The sequence below is a fragment of the Lactuca virosa genome, chromosome 5 (genome assembly GCF_052849685.1).
Source record: "Lactuca virosa cultivar CGN04683 chromosome 5, Lactuca_virosa_CGN04683_v6, whole genome shotgun sequence".
Classification (NCBI taxonomy): domain Eukaryota; kingdom Viridiplantae; phylum Streptophyta; class Magnoliopsida; order Asterales; family Asteraceae; genus Lactuca; species Lactuca virosa.
In genome coordinates this window covers 292,284,875-292,304,062 of record NC_136430.1, presented here as the reverse complement: position 1 = coordinate 292,304,062, position 19,188 = coordinate 292,284,875, and positions in this window count along the sequence as shown.

Genomic DNA, 19,188 nt, shown 5'->3' with positions numbered 1-19,188 from the left:
ACATTGAAAGATCTTGGGTTGCACGGAGACACCAAAGAAGCTGAAGATTGTATTGAATTATGTAATCATGAGTTAGGACACAATTTTTATCGTTTTTTAGACGAAATGTATAAGTTGACAGTGTATAGAAAACATTTTTTTTGGTGGATTGGGCTGAAATAGCAATGTACTTATCATACTTTCGCTTTTAACCCACAATAGCATCATATTTTTGTTTTTCAGCCACAATTGCGTTATATTTTTGTTTTTCACCTACAATAGCATCATACTTTCGTTTTTAACCCACAATAGCATCATACTTTCATTTTTAACTCACGGAAGTTTGAGGCTATTTTGTGACAAAAATTGAAAATTTGAGGCTATTTTGTGACAAAAAAAAACAAAATTTTGAGGCTATTTTGTGAAAAAACAAAAGTATTATGCTATTATGTGAAAAGAAAATTGTGAGGCTATTTTGTGAAAAAAAAGTATGAGGCTATTTTGTCAAAAAAAAAAAAAAAAAAAATTGATTCTATTTTGTGATAAAAGGAAAGTATGAACTATTTTGTGAAAAAAACAAAAGTATGTTGGTTTATTGGTTAAAAAGGAAAGTTAACGATGTTATGTGTTTAAAATGAAAGTAAGATGTTATCATTGGGAAAGAGCCCCATCATTATTCACAATGTTATTTACCAAACACTTCATACAACCAACTAGGAAATCTGGAAATTTAATGATTGACATTTCATTAAAAAATCTGGAAAGTTAGTTTTACACTCAAAATTCATTAAAACAATAAAACTTATATCAATATACAATGGTGTTTGTACATCCGTGCTTCGCTTTTCACCACCTTCATTGGGGATTCGCGTAACATGGTAGTCCTTAATCAAAGCTTCTACTGGGACTTATAGTGGGAATCCCTGGAAAGGTAAATATGAAGACAACTCAGCTGCATCTTTCACCACGTAACAATCTATTAGTTCAATTGATATTCGTCTTCTTCATATATATACAACGGAAAAATGTTGAAGCATGAAAAATGGAAATATTATGCAATGTCAACAAAATTAAAAGCTCAAAATACCTACATAATAGGAAAAATAATTATGAAGCTTTTTTCATAAATTATAAATAATAAAAGATGCATATGGCCCAACAAAATGATTAAATAAACTCTTGGTTTAGTTTTTTTATTGGTTGTAAACTATAGATCCCACTAGACACTACACTATTGAAAAAGCTCTCCCTCGTGAGCTTTTTATTGGTTATTACCTTGACTGCAGTTGCTAGCACAGGAGCAAGATGAGTTTGTGCATTCACTTTTAATCCAACATCAATGCCATAGAAGAAAAGGGTACAACTTAACTTTCGAATATAGAGGAAAACATACAATTTAATTCATATAAAAAATGAAAAAATAGTGTTATTATAGGAGATGACATTTTATCTAACACTTGGTGGGCTTCTTTTAATATGGTTGCAAATGAAAAACCATGTGAGATTCACAAATCACAACTTCACATAAAAAATCAATTTTGACTCCACGTGAATTAGTCTCAATTCTTCAAAGATCAAACTTCCAGCAATAACAAATCAAACAAATTTCAAGTTCTAGGTTTCTGAATGCGAGCTTCATATTAAATCAGAAAATTTGGAAGAAAAATTTGGGAGAAGAAATCAAACAGTTGGTTGTCTTGAGAAAAGGAAGTCGTTTGATTTCTTGCTGACAAATGGAAGTCGTTCACTCCTTTAGTCGTTAGGGTGTAAGCCTTGTCTGCCAGAACCAATTGAAATAAACCCACTTTGCTTGATTAACTAGAACAAATTAAGAACAATACGATGATAACAAAAACTTCCAATGTAAATAAGATGATTCTTCGTGATTCAGTAAGTTGGGAAGAATCGAAGGAGTCACAACAAACACCCATCTTCGTAATAGGAGTGGAAGAGAGTATTTCATGATCGATTCCGTTTTTGAGTTCTATCAGATGAAATGGGATAAGGTATGAGGAAGAATGTAAGGCCTCGTTTACTTCAAACGACGTCCAATACTTATTTGGGTACCTAATCTTATATACGTATATTCACTTTTCCATATATATATATATATATATATATATATATATATATATATATAGAGAGAGAGAGAGAGAGAGAGATATGTTCAAATGTTTCTCACATTTATTGTGTGCTAGAATGCACCAATAAGAATTTTGTAAAAATTAAATTATTATTTAATAAAATAAAGATAGATATTAAATGATTTCCATAATTATATGTATATTAAATGATATCTATAATTATAATTCTTTTTTATGGAAACTAATTAAATTCGTCATTAATGTCAGCAATAATATTCTTTCAGAATGAATTCGTATCAAGAAGAATGGGATTGTATTCTAGCAGAATGAGACTATATTCTAGTAGAATACACTCTCGTTCTTTATATTTCATTCAATTTTATTATATTTTAAGTGAGTGTCCTGAAACAAAACACGAATCCATACATAAAACCTAAATACAAATTCATTCTGAAAGAATATTATTGCTGACATTAATGAGTAATTTAATTAGTTTCCATAAAAGAAGAATTATAATTATGGATATCATTTAATATACATATAATTATGGAAATCATTTAATATTTATCTTTATTTAATTAAATAATTATTTAATTTTACTAAATTCCTATTGGTGCATTTTAGCACAAAATAAATGTAAGAAACACATTAACCTATATATATATATATATATATATATATATATATATATATATATATATATATATATATATATATATAGGTATTTTTTTATGTATTTTTATGAAAAAACCTGCGATTTTTTCATAAAAAATGCCGAAAATTTTTTTTGTGATCTCTAGGTATTTTTTTTTATGTATTTTTATGATTTTTAGAGTTTTTTTTGTTTTCCAAATAACTATTCCCTATATATATATATATATATATATATATATATATATATATATATATATATATATATATATATATATATATATATATATATAGGGAATAGTTATTTGGAAAACAAAAAAAACTCTAAAAATCATAAAAATACATAAAAAAAAATACCTAGAGATCACAAAAAAAAATTTCGGCATTTTTTATGAAAAAATCGCAGGTTTTTAAAGAAATTCGCTGACAAAAATTTTGAAATTTAAAAAAAAAAAATTGATTTTTTATTTTTTTTTTCAGCAAATTTTAATAAAAAGCTACGATTTTTTATAAAAAAAATTCAAAAAAAAGTTTTGTGATCTGTAAGTATTTTTTTATGCATTTTTTTTATTTTTAGGGTTTTTTGTTTTCCATAGAACCTAAACCTATCTATATATATATATATATATATATATATATATATATATATATATATATATATATATATATATATATATATATATATATATTAAAGCCCGTACTATATATAGGTGATTGGTACCAATTAAAATACAGAAGTTCAACTTGGGAATAAAAGATGAGTAATAATGGAAAGTTATGATTTTTTCACAACAAGTGTCGTCTTCAACTTGCTTCACACAACAATTTTTTTTAATCATTTGCATGTTACTTCAAGTGGGTATCAATAAAATTGAATATAATGATGATTCATGTATACACCTAATGGAATAAATTTTCAAAATTCTTTATATGCATATTACCTCTTCGATGAAATTTTTTAATAATTTATTACTACTTAATTAAAGTGGAATATATATATATATATATATATATATATATATATATATATATATATATATATACTAGCCGTTTACCCACGCTAAGCGACAAGTACAAATAGTTTTTTCGGAAATTAATTTTAAGCAGTATAGTACATTGTTGTAATTGAGACAACATACACAATAGCAACAAAATTATTAAATCTAAAAAAAGAAAATACATAATAGCCACGTAGTTGATTAAAAGTAAGAAATAAGAATACACTCTATTAAAAATATAATCTACAAAAAAATAAAATTTAGCAGCCACAAAATAACAACATACTTTGTATATTAATTTTATTGTGCTTCTTTGGAAACAAAAAACATAAATAGAATTTTGTAATTAACAAATTTGGAAATTACAATGCTAATTTTTTGTGATTGTTTTTCGGAAAATAGTCACTTTTCAGTGCATTCAGAGATATGTCATACGTCTTACGACGAATGGCGAAAATTTTATATCTGAGGAATGGTTTATTTCGGCAAGTAGTTTCTTTTTGACGATTGACTTCAATTTAAAAACATGTCATTTCTAAGTAACACACAATACTTATCAACTATTTATATATCGGTGAAATGCTCGGGTGAATTAGTTATTTTATGTCTAATTAATAACAAAGTAATCATAGAAACCAAAACGTCAACAAAATACAAAAATATATATAATATTAGAAAGCAATAGACAACCCAACTTTTTGTATATTTACATGACTATTTCTATAATTTATTATTTAATGGTATTATCACATGTGACATCCCCTAATTTCTCGGCTAGAAAAGACCGATTTAATTTATGCTTTTTAAAATCAAATCAGAGAAATCTTTATATAAGATGTTGCGGAATTGGTTCCCAAAACAAAATATAATAAAAGTTTGTCAAAACCTTTCTTTAAGAAATATATAATTTCATTTCATATCAAAACTTCGGGATGTCATGTACCGATACAGATCAAAAGCATAAACAAGACATTATAAGTCTTTCAACAGTTATATACAACTACTGACCTATAATCAAAAAATCTCACGTCATCCTCCGACTATGCTCGGGGTCCACTACCTGTAACATAAAAAGCTGAGTGGGTCAGGCTTGGGAGCTTGGTGAGCATATAGGGTTTTCAACCCATAATAATAATAAACTTATTAAGTTCACCAATCAACAATAACCCTGATTACCCGTTCCCGTTATCCTCACTTTACGTCCCTAAACACTTATCACAAGGGACATAGCCTAAAGAATATCATCGGGATGGACACTACTGCTAAGGGGTTTCCTCAGTCATACATGTCCTAAAGGCAACCATGAGGGGGAGTGGAGTACAGCGAATGAATGCCCAAGTTCATTAACACCTACAGGTTGCGGGCCTGCTAGCGTTTCCACTGGACTGTCTAGAAAAGTTCGTGGTCGTCATCCAAACTCCGCTAGATGACTGAATCACAATCACATCGAGGCCTCTCATCACTTTATTTCATCACACACCAACTATCTACCCATGTTTTACCCAACATATTTGTAGATAAAAATACATATACAGTTTAAAACTTGTATAAAACATCAACTCAACAGTCACCTCAAATAAACAATTAATATATTTTCACATAGCACGTATTTTAAGGTAAATACTTCATATTTATGTGTAAAGTGAAAGTGACTATACACTCACATGATTTGATGATAATTGGGCAGCAATTCGTTTCCTAAAACATTCGTTTCTAATAAAACCGGGAGTTTTATTCAGAAACCGGGCTCTGCGAGGGTCGGGCTTTGAAACCGAAAAGATAAATTTTCCGGGCTTCTCGGGCTCTTCGTAGCGTATTCCGGGGGTTATAATCGATACCGGGGCTTTGGGGGATGTTAAAATGAAGAAAATATGAAGAAAGGGGCTAAAAGTGGCAAATTTCTAAAAGTATCCGAGAAGGCTCGCATGCCCTCTTATTTATAGGGGTCCGAAGCTGCTGATCCAATGCCTGAGAAGCCTCCACGCGTCAACAGATCCGAAGGCTCGCAGGTGGCTCGCACATGGCTACGCATGCGAGGGCCTCAGTGTCGCCTCCTGATTGGACTGAGGTCTAGTCCGAGGTAGGGTGGGTTCGTGGCTTCTGCGAGGCTCGGATACACGAGGGAGAGGGGCACGCGTCGCCTTCTCACTGGACCACTTCGGATGACTCAGCAGCTCGGATGACTCAGCAGAATTTTAGACACACGTCGGATGCGAGGCGAGGACACGTGGCCGAAGTCCACGTATGCGAAATTTCTCGGTTTTGGGGATTTTTCTCTATTTTCGAGCCAAAACTTCTAAAATCCATAACTTTCGCATACGAGCTCCGTTTTTGACGTTCTTTATATGAACGCGTAGGTAAAATTACGCTCTACAACTTTCGTTTAGACTTCTTCGGCTAATTTTGACTTTAATTTTTATATTATTATTTTTAACAGACCGGGACAGGAAATCCGTTAAAAATTCATAACTTCTTCATCCGACGTCCGTTTTCGTCTGTCTTTTTACCGTTGTGCTCCAAATGACGAGACCGTCGATTCTCGTTTAGGTCGTGTCGGCTAAAAATCACTCGATCTAAAATTCGAGTTTTTAGCTGTCTACTGCTAAGCTGAAACTTCGAAAAATCATAACTTCCTCATACGAAGTCAGATTTGGGCGTTCTTTTTATACCTACTCTCGGTTTAACGAACACTACGAGTTTCGTTTAGATCACTAAGGCCAAAAAGTAGTTTATCAAAAACTCACTTTTTACGACTAAGGAAAGATTCTCATCACCCATGTTTCAGTTGGATAGAAATTTGGAATCATGCAAGTTGTATTGTGTGATGAATGAGAATTTTCATATTTGGGAAATTAAGACTAAGACCTTGTTCACATGTATGTGTGAGTCGAGTGAAGGACTAAAGGATTGGGTACACTTGGTTGTGCGCTGATCAGGTTCACGACAAAGGTGAATACGATTATTCGTTATGATTTACTAAAGTTTAGTAAATATGGTTATGCTTACAAGTTTAAGTGTAATTCTGAAACATTGGAAAAGTTTCAATGTATGGCAGAACGGATGAGAAGAACCAAATAAGGCAGAAAGATAAAAGTTTCTCCAATCTGAAGAGATGGGAGAGTACTTGAGTATCTTGTTTTATGACTATCTTAGTGATTATGAAACCATATCACAATTGATTCTCTAAGGACACCTTAGTGCATTTGTTTGACTAAGGAGAGAAATCATGAATTGTTGAAATGGTTAAATCAAAAGATAAATTGTACTTCGTTCCAAAATCAAATCTTAGAGTCATACTATAAGATTGTAACTTGAGTAACATAATCTTAAGAAAGGTTTAAAACACTTGTCAAATGTAGAGTAAAATGTTTTTTTACTCTAGTATATTTGAAATTGGTAAGTTGTGATGTTTTGGATAAGACAAAGACCAAATAAGACCAATTATGAGAAGTGTTTAACTTGATAAGAATCCGCACTAACTTTTGAATATTTGTTTTGTCAAGGAATGGTTCTTGACAAAAAGAATCTTATATGTCAAGAGGACAGTGGGAGTCTTAAAGATCTTGAATAGTTTCAAGAACTAATCAAGAGTAAACCTATTGTTAATCACTAGCACATAACTTGAGGTTTGTAACCTATTGTGTTGACATATTCTTGTGATTAAGGTTATGATAAATTCACATGGATAGGAACACTTACACCATAAAAAATCTAAGTGTCATAAGGTTTCTCTCCAATTCATGAAAATGATGGTGAGGAAACGCTTTCACTAAGTAGATTTTAAGTAGATAGTAATTGTAATCTTTGCATTCTCAAAGTCGTTAGTGGAGCGTGCGTGGTTAACCGGCACACTAACATGGACTTATGAGAACTGGCAAAGGTCTAAACAATTAAGATTATGATTACGGCATCCCTTTTCATAGTTCTGAAATTGTTTAGACACACATGTGATCTATCTAAGAAAAGGTGTATGATTTTGATAAAGTCTTGTCAAAGCAATCTCGTATCAGAAATCTGAACTATAGTAAGAAAGTTAATAAAGTATTGACCTCTAGAAGTCCAGTTGTTGTCTAATACATGTCAAATCTAGTGGGAGCATAAGTGTTATGCTAATAATCATCATGTTAGTGGGAGCACGATAATTAAGATAAGTATTGCAAGTTAGCAATGTTAATTATAGAAAACAAAGTTTCAATTCTTGAAGTTGTAGGGGTTGGAAAAGTTGTTTTGTTGTAATTAAGGGAGAGGATATACTTCATTTCAATTCTAAAAGCTTAGATTGAGATTTTAATCACCTTTAGTCAAGGAATATATATATATATATATATATATATATATATATATATATATATATATATATATATATATGAATTTTATGTTGGAATGGTTCAACATAAGAAAATTCTATATATTGCGTTCTCAAAATTCGATTATGATTACGACATCCCTCCTCATAGTCAAATTTTGAGAACATGGAAAATAAAAATTTTATAGCATGAATCGTTTCCCATATGCTTCGGGTATAGGATCGATTACATGTGCTATAATATTTATCCTTTCTAAATTTTCCAAATACATGGGGCATTAAGAAGGGAAAAGGTCTAGAATTGGATATGACTAAAATGATTAAACAATTGTCGAGGACAATCTAAGGTTTACCAAAGATTGGTTGCTCGGGGACGGTTGCAAGTATAGTGTTAATTTTGGAAGGACCATATTGACATATTCTGAAAAGAGGCAACTCTTGTTCAGAAGTGATAGTCAAAATGGGAATATGGAAATATTATTATAGGTGGAAGTTATTCAATCTGTGTAAGATTAGAAAACTTAATGCAAGAAGGATGTTCACAGCAATGTACTTTGAATATGAGACTTCGTTTCCATGGAGTTGATCGCCATTGGAATACTCTGTAATGTCTGGTGACAAGTCTTTGTGACTTTGTGCATAATCATTACACAGGATCATTGCATATAAGTTTAGAATCTAACAAATTACAGTAAATGGCAAGAGTTTGGTATTCTTACATTTACAAAAAAAGGATTTGGATTGTGAAATGAGCATCATTGGAGTCGTTTTCAATTGATCTATTTCACAAAAGAAAGGACCATAGGTAAACATAGTGTGCATGCTTGGTGCATGGCATGACTATTGTTTTAATTCAAGTATAAAGTTGATAAAATCGAAACAATGAATAATGAGTAATCAATATGGTGCTTAGATAAAAGGGTTTTTATTTACACTCAAGAGTTTGGGGCCATATAGGATTAATATTATTCTTGTGTTTCACTTTGCATGTTTTGACTTCCAGAATAACTAGGTTGTTCTTCCTGAATGACTAAGTTATTCAAACCATCCACAGTCGGTCATATGTTGGAAGTAGATATGAATCAAGACTGTCATGAAGCTGGTTTGTAGATGTCCAAGGTAGTGGACATAGCAAGAGTTGCTACAACATTCATGAGTGCTCATAAGTTCTGAGTATTGGATTCAACCCACGCTCATTTGAATCACTTCATGGATTTTATCACGAGTGAATAATGAGACGATAATATCTTATATTCTTCAAACCTAGAGATATGAGTTGTTACTATGAGTTGGTTATACATTGATTACATGAAAACGCATTGGTAACTCGATGTTATAAAACGTGCCTTTGTGTAAGATTCAACAAGTAGTAGAACAAGCCATATGAGTCGAAGTTTATCTATTCCTTTTACCCTTAAAGGGATAAAAGCGATATCTGTGGGGCCCCTCGATGATTTAATGATGACACTTGTGAGTGCTTGGCCAAGCCAGGACTGATTTGATTTGTTCAATCAGTCAGTCGTCATAAATCGAAAATCGGGAAACAACAAATGGACAGAGAGAATGATTATAATCCATGTCTCAGTCCATATGATATCTATAATGGAGGAATATATGATCCCTTATCTAATGGACGCGTCATTAATTTGTTCAGAGTTCGACAGCGGCTTTAAGAGCTACGATTGCTAATCGGGTTATGAAGTCGTACTTGCAATAATAGTTTTAGACTTATCCAAGTGGGAGACTGTTGGATTAGATGTCTAAGCCCATAACTATTATTGGTATGTACTCGACCCGAGTGTAGCATGGTCCATTTGGGTTGCATATCATCAGGACAATTTGTTAGGATGGACTTTTGAGATAAGGTAATTTATGGTTTATTAATATATTATAAGTTATAATATCTTAATATGAAATCATATGTTTTAATTAGTATTGATCAAGAATTAATTTGGAATTAATTTAGTGATCAAAAGAGACTAATTAAATCTATGGGGACTAATTATGATAATTTGTTATATTTAAATGTGTTGGGCTTATGATCCATGTTGGACCAAGTTTATGTATGGATACATAAAGAGTTGGGCCACATGAACCATGGATCATAAAAACCTATGGGTATGGATTTGGGTTATACCCATGACTCTTGAAATACCACACATATAGATACATACATCATGACCTAAAAACGCCACTTGTGGTTACACATGAAGTTCTTGGAGTTCATGGGTGTTTTTGGGTGCATGGAATTCTCTCTCAAGTTCCACCTTTGTCCATGGTGTGTTGTGATTCCACTTGAGGCTTCCACACTATTGGGGCTAAGCTCTTAAGGCCAAATACATCAAGACTTCAAGCCACATGAAAGGTATGTTACCCTAACTAGTATCTTATATGGTTTATGTCAAATGCATGCTAGTTATAGGTTTAATGCCTTGGAAACCATTTGCATGTATAATTAGTGAAAACATAGATCCAAGGTATTTAGGGTTGTATGTGCACCATAGGATGTTGTATTATACCAAAACCCAGCACAACTTGCAACAGGATCATATGAAATTGAGTGGTTATTTTTCAAAGAGTATGAAGATGCATGTCGATTTTTATTGGCATATTGAATACATAAAGTCTAAAAAACTTGACCCTAAACAAGTCTACAATACACCAAATTACGGGAAAAAAATCGACATCATACTGACCTACCGAAAATGAAATTTTCGCGGTCGTACAAAAAACATGAAAAATAACGCTAGAACATATCCGCAGACTTAACTATAAACAAAAGAGTAAACAGAGAACGAGTAGAGTATAATCCATTTCTTAAACCAAAAGAAAGGATAAGTAGAGCATCTGCTACTGGCGACAGACATCACTCGGGCGAACCCTCAATTCGGCCAGCTGACGCTCCACATTAAGCAGATGTCTTTCATACACTGTCTGGCATGCTCGGTGCTCTATGACTTCAGCTCAAGTTACAGCTAGCTCTTGCAGCAGAGCCTCATTGTCTCTCATTGCTCTGTTATGAGCAAGTTCAAGATTGCGAATACGATCCGTATTGGCATTCGTGTCCGCATCAAGCTCCACAGTTTGTTGAATGGCTGTCACTCCTAGCTCAACATTTCGAGCCACTCGGCGAACCAAAATAGGAAGAATTATGTCTGTAGATCCTCCCTCACTTAGGTTGTAGAAGCTTCGGTCTCCGCTGTAGGGTAAAGGTTGACCTTGCTCTCGGCTCCACCTACCCAAGTTCTCAGCCCACGAAGGCATCAGGCCTTGGAAATTTTGTCATGGATGAGGATTCTGGGCAACTGGTGGTGGATTATAGGCTTCTGATTCGGAATCAGTGTCTTCAGGAAAATTTTCTGCAAAATCATCATCTAAGGGAATTTCATGATTCTCTTCTGGCTCTGCATCTTGCCCTTGATTGGGAAAATAAGGGTCTCCAGGTAGATGAACTCCAACCATTTTTATCTAAGCGAGAATAGGGATAGGAGATATAGAATATAGTTAGTAACGATAGATTAAAGATACAATTTCTACGAGAGAGACTTACAGTTAACAAGTAATGTATTCTGTATGACTTGTTCTAGGTATTACTATAACTATAAAGTGTATACTAATTATATATAACTTGGGTATAATCGACCTTCGATTATATGACCTGGCTCTAAATCCACAACCAAACAAGGAACAGGAAATTAAGCTAGATCACATATTCTAAGTCTATATAACTTTAATTATATATAACTGTAATATACCCTTAATATTTATAATTCTACCCTCAATGGTTCTTTTGTTTTTACATGTTTGTTATTAGTATATAGTGCCTGAAATACCCCTATAGTATTTTAATCTTTATGTTTTCTTCTATAGTTCTTCTGAATATGTACGGTTAGTAAGTTTTAGACATGTCGCAACACTACTATCACTCCCAAACACATGTTGGTCATATCTCAAATCAATATAGTTGATCAGGCCATATTAATCCCAGATATGATTACATAACTACCCAAGTTTGACTGTAATGTTCAACATCCAAATACTTTTAAGTTCTTATGACTGTGATATTGTACTTGTAGGTATGAGTGTTAGTATACTTCTTGTAAAAATACTTAAATTTTTAAAAAGTATACTTGTAGTCAAAGTTCTTAGCCCCAAATGTATTTATAGTTTGTATATCTTTTATGGATAGATATACTGAGTTCAATATAAACAATGCTCTGATACCAATCTGTCACACCCCCAAACCAGACGGCGGAAACGTCCAGGGGTGGATGACTTCACTTGTAGTATCACAACACATGAATTATAGTAATCAAAGTACAAACAACCATTGTATTTAAAAAGTGTATGTATTTACATGTTTTCAATCATTATATATTGAAACCAAAATAGTAATACAAAAGAAGAAGACAAAACTCAAAAAAGCTCCATCTTCTCAAAAGCTCAGGGAGTACATGTCTACTGGTTCCCTGAGAATACAAGTAATTTGAAAATAGAGTATCAACAAAAAGTTGAGTGAGTGCATAAGTGGTTATGTTTGAAAGAATGTTTTCTGTTTCTTGAATATGTAAACTGTTCCAGAAAATCTTATATTTTCTGTTGTATATGAAAAGTAGTTTTAATCACATAAAACCGTTCTGTTTGTAAACCAATGTTATGTATTTGTATTCCTTTTTGTAAAACTTGTAACTGTGACTGTGCCTGGTTCCACCAGCTGTTATTACAAACTGTAATGTAATATTGTAAATTGTACCTTGTAAAACTTGTACTTTGAATATGTACTTATATATAGTTAATTATACACTAACGTATTGTTAATATCTTTTAATGAGTTATCATAACCATACTGAGACTAGATGGCCTGACTGTAACGCCCGTAGATCCGGGCTAGTCAATTTAGAGATAATAGGGGTCGAAAACGACTTTTTGACAAAAGATTATTTAGAATAAATAATATTAACCAAGTTGTAGAATACGTCTCAAGGGTTCCGTACATATAAAGAACGTTGAAATCCGAGTTATAACGAAGAAGTTATGGTCCGTCGAAGTTTTACGGCAAAACCGGCACGACACCGGGAGACGTAAATTGTGAATTTACGATGGAGGACTTTTTAGCCTTAGAAATCTAAACAAAAGTTGTAGTATACGTTAAACCGAGAACATACAAAAAACGAACGCCCAAATCTGACTTCGTATGAGGAAGTTATGAATTTTCTAAGATTTGGCTTAACAGTGCACAGCCCGAAACTCAAATTTTAGATCGAGCGGTTTTTGGCCTACGCAACTGACATGGGCAGTTCAAACGCAAGTACTGCTCAGCCCAAAACTTGCTCGAGCTAGAGAACCAGTTCCTGACCTTGAAGAAAGGAAGCATGTCAATTGATGAATACACCAACAACTTCACAAAGAAGATGGAGTTCGCCTTGCGTCTTGTTCCGGATGAGCTGACGAAAATCGACAAGTACGCAAAGGGAATTCCATGGGAGTACGCGGTGCCAGTGCGTCAGGCACCTACTCTGGAGGCAGCTATCTGGGCTGCCAAGTCTGTGGAGGATATGATTAAGGGAAGAGCTGCCAACAAGATTGAGGTTGGCGAAAAGTGGAAGTTTGAGGGGTCTACGAGGCCCAATAAGAAGATCAAGTCTGGTTCAAAGGAGTTTAGCGGAGGAGGAAACAAAGTGAAATGGTGCGAGAAGTGCAAGAAGAAGCACTTTGGGAAATGTAGAGAGGAAGTGACTTGCTACAAGTGTGGGAAGACCAGACATTACGCCAACGAGTGCACCGCCAGCAAAAGGGTGTGTTATGAATGCCGTGAAGAAGGGCACGTTGCTAAGGATTGCCCGAAGAAGAAAGAGGCGGCAAGACCAAACATTCCACCGGAACCGAAGGCAAGAGCGTTCCATATGATCCTTGACGAAGAAGATGGAAATGAAAGGGATCAGGAATGAGGATCTATGAAGTAGTCGTGTAAATAGTACCACGTGGTGTAGCCTATTAGAGGCATAGTATAAGTTGAACTTGAACACCTATGTAATCGTTTCAAGGAATAATATAAAACCTTCGTTTTGTTATCTAATGTGTCAAGTTGTTATGTGATTTTCTTGTATGGTGACTTGGGTGAACTGCAAGACAATACTTGGGATAAGTATGAGTAGGTGTGAAAGGTAGTAGAGGCCTATACTACCGGAAGCACAGGACTCACGCTTGGATCAGGGAAAGTCACAAGGTTACCAAGAAGCTAGTAATTGATACCGTTTTATTCAAATATGTCGTTACCATCGATTCGGTGATGACTAAGAGGATGATTTTTATTCCGACCCTAGTGGGCATATCGAATTGAGTCCGACTACGATAAGTATGTTTTCAGAGAACCAAGTTTGATGTAGCATCTGACTTAAGTCGGAAGATTGAAATAATAATCAAAGCGATCGGTAGAGGTATCGCGATAGTTGCTTGTAGCTAGAAATGCTACCTTTTAAGACGTGATTAGAACATGAAGAAATGTATGGTCTGTTCTGGAAGACTCTAAGAGACCTGAGTCTAAGCGTGGGAACATACGATGATAAGTCATTAGAATATGACACATCGGTCCATTTTAGTAATAAAATAACTTATCTTAAGTTTGTTAAGAAGAAGAAGCAGTCTCCAGTAAGGATCGAGATTGTGACTTGAAGGTCATAGTCTAACGTGAGATAGGGAGCAAGTGCAAGATCGAGCACCGCCTGCAATCAGGAAGTCTTAGAGTTAGATATTCATTCGAAGAAACATCAAATTTACTGTTATTACTTAGGATGAAGAGATAACGTATGGAGTCATCATGTGAGCCCTGTTTCGTTGATGATTCTGGGACGTAATCATCCTAAGGGGGAGATAATTGTAATGCCCGTAGATCCGGGCTAGTCAATTTAGAGATAATAGGGGTCGAAAACGACATTTTTACAAAAGATTATTTAGAATAAATAATCTTAACCAAGTTGTAGAATACGTCTCAAGGGTTCCGTACATATAAAGAACGTTGAAATCCGAGTTATAACAAAGAAGTTATGGTCCGTCGAAGTTTTACGGCAAAACCGGCACGACACCGGGAGACGTAAATAGTGAATTTACGATGGAGGACTTTTTTTCCTTAGAAATCTAAACAAAAGTAACGTTAAACCGAGAACATACAAAAAAAGAACGCCCAAATCTGACTTCGTATGAGGAAGTTATGAATTTTCTAAGATTTGGCTTAACAGTGCACAGCCCGAAACTCGAATTTTAGATCGAGCGGTTTTTGGCCTACGCGACCTAAATGAGAATTGAAGATCTCGTTAATAGGAACTCAACGGTAAAAAGACAGACGAAAACAGAGTCCGTATGTAGAAGTTATGAATTCTACGTGAACATTTAACAGTATAATCTCCTCGTACTGTTAAATTTAAGATCGGTCGAGAATTAGTCGACGGAGTCAAAATGAAAGTTGTAGATCTTATTTTCACCTACGCGTGGATATAAAGAACGTCAAAAAACGAAGGTCGTATGTGAAAGTTAAGGATTTTAGAAGTCGGAAGTGTGCTGTGCGAAAATGGGTGATGTGGCACAATCTTGGCCATTGCTTTCTCCCCAAGTCTTACCACTAGATGGTGACATGTGGCACCAAGTTCAGCCATTTTTCACCCTATAAATAGAACCTCTCCCACCCTCATTTTCTTCACACCTTTCCCATTCTTTTTTCTCTTTACTCTCTCTCTAGAACCTCTCTCTAGCCCCGAAACCCCCCGAAATGCCTAGGGAACCTCCCTAGCACGAGGCGGAAGCCCCAGAGTGCTCGACGGCTCCGAGAAGAAGAACTTTTCGGCTCGGGAATGCTGCTCCAAGCAAAGCCCGGTTTTCTATAAAACCCGTTGTAAGTGAGCTACGCCTACGCTATTTTTAATATAGCTTTTATTTAATTATAGTAACGTTATTAGGAACTTATAATAAGTACTTTGGCTATTATTATGGGTTATATAAGTATTGTTTAACGCTTATATAATAGTAATAATAGCTAGACTATTAATTAGTCTCGGCGAATAATAAACTAAACTCTACTAGTAATAATACTAGGTTTCGTCGAAGGAAATTATTTTTAAGAAGCGAAGCGCTGTCTGAGTTCGGAATCACCACCTTTTCAAGTGAGTGCATGGTCCCTTTCAGCTTACACATAGATATGAAGTATTTTATATAAATTACGTGTTGTGTGTGCATATTATCTGTATACTTGCTATCTATGCTGGATGAACGATTTTATACATGTTTTAAATGATTTAAACTATATATGTATTTTATATCTACAAAATGTGTTGGGTAAAACATGGGTAGATGAATAGTTGTTATGTGACAAAATAAAATAATGAGAGGCCTCAATATAGATGTTATTGATGATCCAGTCATCTAGCGGAGTATAGATGACGACCATGGACTATTCTAGACAGTCCAATGGAACGCTAGCAGGCTCGCAACCTGTAGGTGTTTATTTGAACTGTGTGCTCACCAGCAGTACTCCATCCCCCACATGGTTGCCTTATTTGACATGAATTGCTGAGGAACCCCCGAAACATGTGTTGTCACCCCGATGAAAGTCCTTAGAGTAGGTCCCTTGTGTTAGATATTTTAGGGACGTAAAGTGAGGATAACGGGAACGGGTAATCGGGTTTGTTTGGTTTGATAAAGTTAATAAACTTATTTATTGTGGGTTGAAAACCCTATGTACTCACCAGGTTTCCCAACCTGACCCACTCAGTTTATTTATATCACAGGTGTTGATATGAAGTCACATTACACTGAGAGATTAAGGAGATATAGATCACTAGTGATAATGAATGTAAGTTCTGTTTATGCTTATGTTTCTGTATTGACGATGACATCCCAAATGTTTTAAAATGAATAAAAATACTTTTCTTCAGAAATGCTTTGATAACGTATTTATCATGTTTTACTGGGAACAAATTCCGCAACATTTTTATTAAAAAAGGTACTCTGATTTTTATAAAGCATAAACAAAATCGGTCTTTTCTGGCCGTGAAAATGGGGATGTCACACCGGCCCCACGCATTGAAGGCGTTGAAAGCTGTTGATAACAACTGTCACTCGTAGGCGTGTATGTCTGACTGTAGCTAGTAGTCTGAGTGCGGGGTTGTCAATCCCAATATAGATCTATACACACATTGTTTCGATCCCCGACTGGAGATTCTGGTTAGAATGTCAGGACTTTAACTATATTGTTTAAAGTAAATTAAACAACCTGTATCAAATGACTCATAAAAAGCATATAAACGTTACATGTATAATAGTTATGAAAACCCAATCATTCTGAAATAAATGATTGACAGTATGTTCTTGAATTAGTATTCTTAACATGTATATGAAAGATGTATACTCTTGATTAGTTTTGAATCAAACATTTGTTCTTGTAAAACAATGTACTTTAGTATAATTGAATCGTGAATTAATGTTCTGTGAATCATAAATTATACCTATTATAATTTATATGTACTTTCTGAATTGATACTGAGTATTCATGAATGCAACCCCTTGCTCAACATGTTACAAAGGGTATTTGAACTGAATGAAATAGCTTTTATATTTATATACGTATACAAATATATATAAGTAAAATTTAAATGACAATCGGACAAATAACCGATACTTATAATCCCACATCCAAACAAGGAAAAGGAACCAAAGTGGGTTATCAGTCCTAAGCCTTTTAAATGTTATATATATATATATATATATATATATATATATATATATATATATATATATATGATTTCTGGGGAAAAATAAGTTTATAAAAACATTTAAAAGAAGTTTAATATTTTGAAATACTTTTGGTGACTTAATGTCATTTTAACACGATCTTTGAAAACCAATTGAATTGATGATAACTGAAATCCATTTTGATAAGATATTTGAAACCTTTTGTTTATAACACTAAATCTTTATGTTAGACTTGTATCCCCCCCCCCCCCTTAAAACAGTAAAAACTATGAAAATACGGGGGTATGAACTCACCTGTAGTGAGTGATTCGAATGTAAGATCGATATAGGATGCTAAGTGTCAAGTGAAGTCTCGAGCACAAACGGATGCTATTAAGCATATAATGACACATATAGGGATATAATTAGTGTATATAACAACTAATCTTGCTAGGTAACAACCTTAGGGACTAAGAAACACTTGGAATGAAGTGTTACAATCACATATGAATGTTCTAAAGGTGTTCACGGCCACACATGAGTGTGTTTACGGCCTAGATGTGTTCACGGCCAATGTGTTTACGGCCATTGATATTCACGGCCTTGATGTTTACGGCCTTGATGTTCATGGCCATTGATGTTTTATGGCCCATGAAGATCATGAGAATGGTTTACGGCCAAGGGAGATGTTATCGACGTAAACTCTTGGTGTTCAAGCTAAAATGGTCGATTCTTGGACGTGTTTCAAGAGTGTCTAATGGATAACTAGTATATGGAAAGGATACTTATGTTTTAAAGCTTGAAGGGGTGTTCACGGTCTAAAGAACTAGTGTGTGTTCTTGGTGTTCTTGAAGATCTAACCCAAAAGAGATGAATTCACGGATGAAATCAAGGGGTTTTACTAGATCAAGAAGGATATCAACTAATAAATAGAAGAATCACTTACAAAATTCACGAGAAATGGAAGTGTTCTTGATGATACTTGAGAGAGAATTGAGTGTTCTTGAGTTGGAAGTGTGAGAAGTGATGAAAAATGAAGGAATATCATGAATAAGGGTGGAGTTCACGGCCAAGCAAGAGATTACGGCCGTAATCTCTAGTTTACGGCCGTAAACTCCAAGTGTTGGAGTTTTCCAGCTTGAATGTTGCACACTGAACTCTAGAAGATACTTCCTAACACCCATTCCTTGAATGTACTAGGCTTAGAACACTCAAACAGACCCTTAACACTGCTAAAAGAAAGTGTAAACAAGTCTGACTTTTGATTGAATTGAATGGCTTTACTAGATAGAAATTTCGGGTTGTCACAGATGCTTCAAGGTTGGGACTCGGTTGTGTGTTCATGCAGTGTGGTATAGTAATAGCCTATGCCTCAAGACAACTGAAAGAGTATAAAAAGAATTATCCCCCCCTCCATGACCTTGAACTCGATGCAATAGTATTTGCCCTA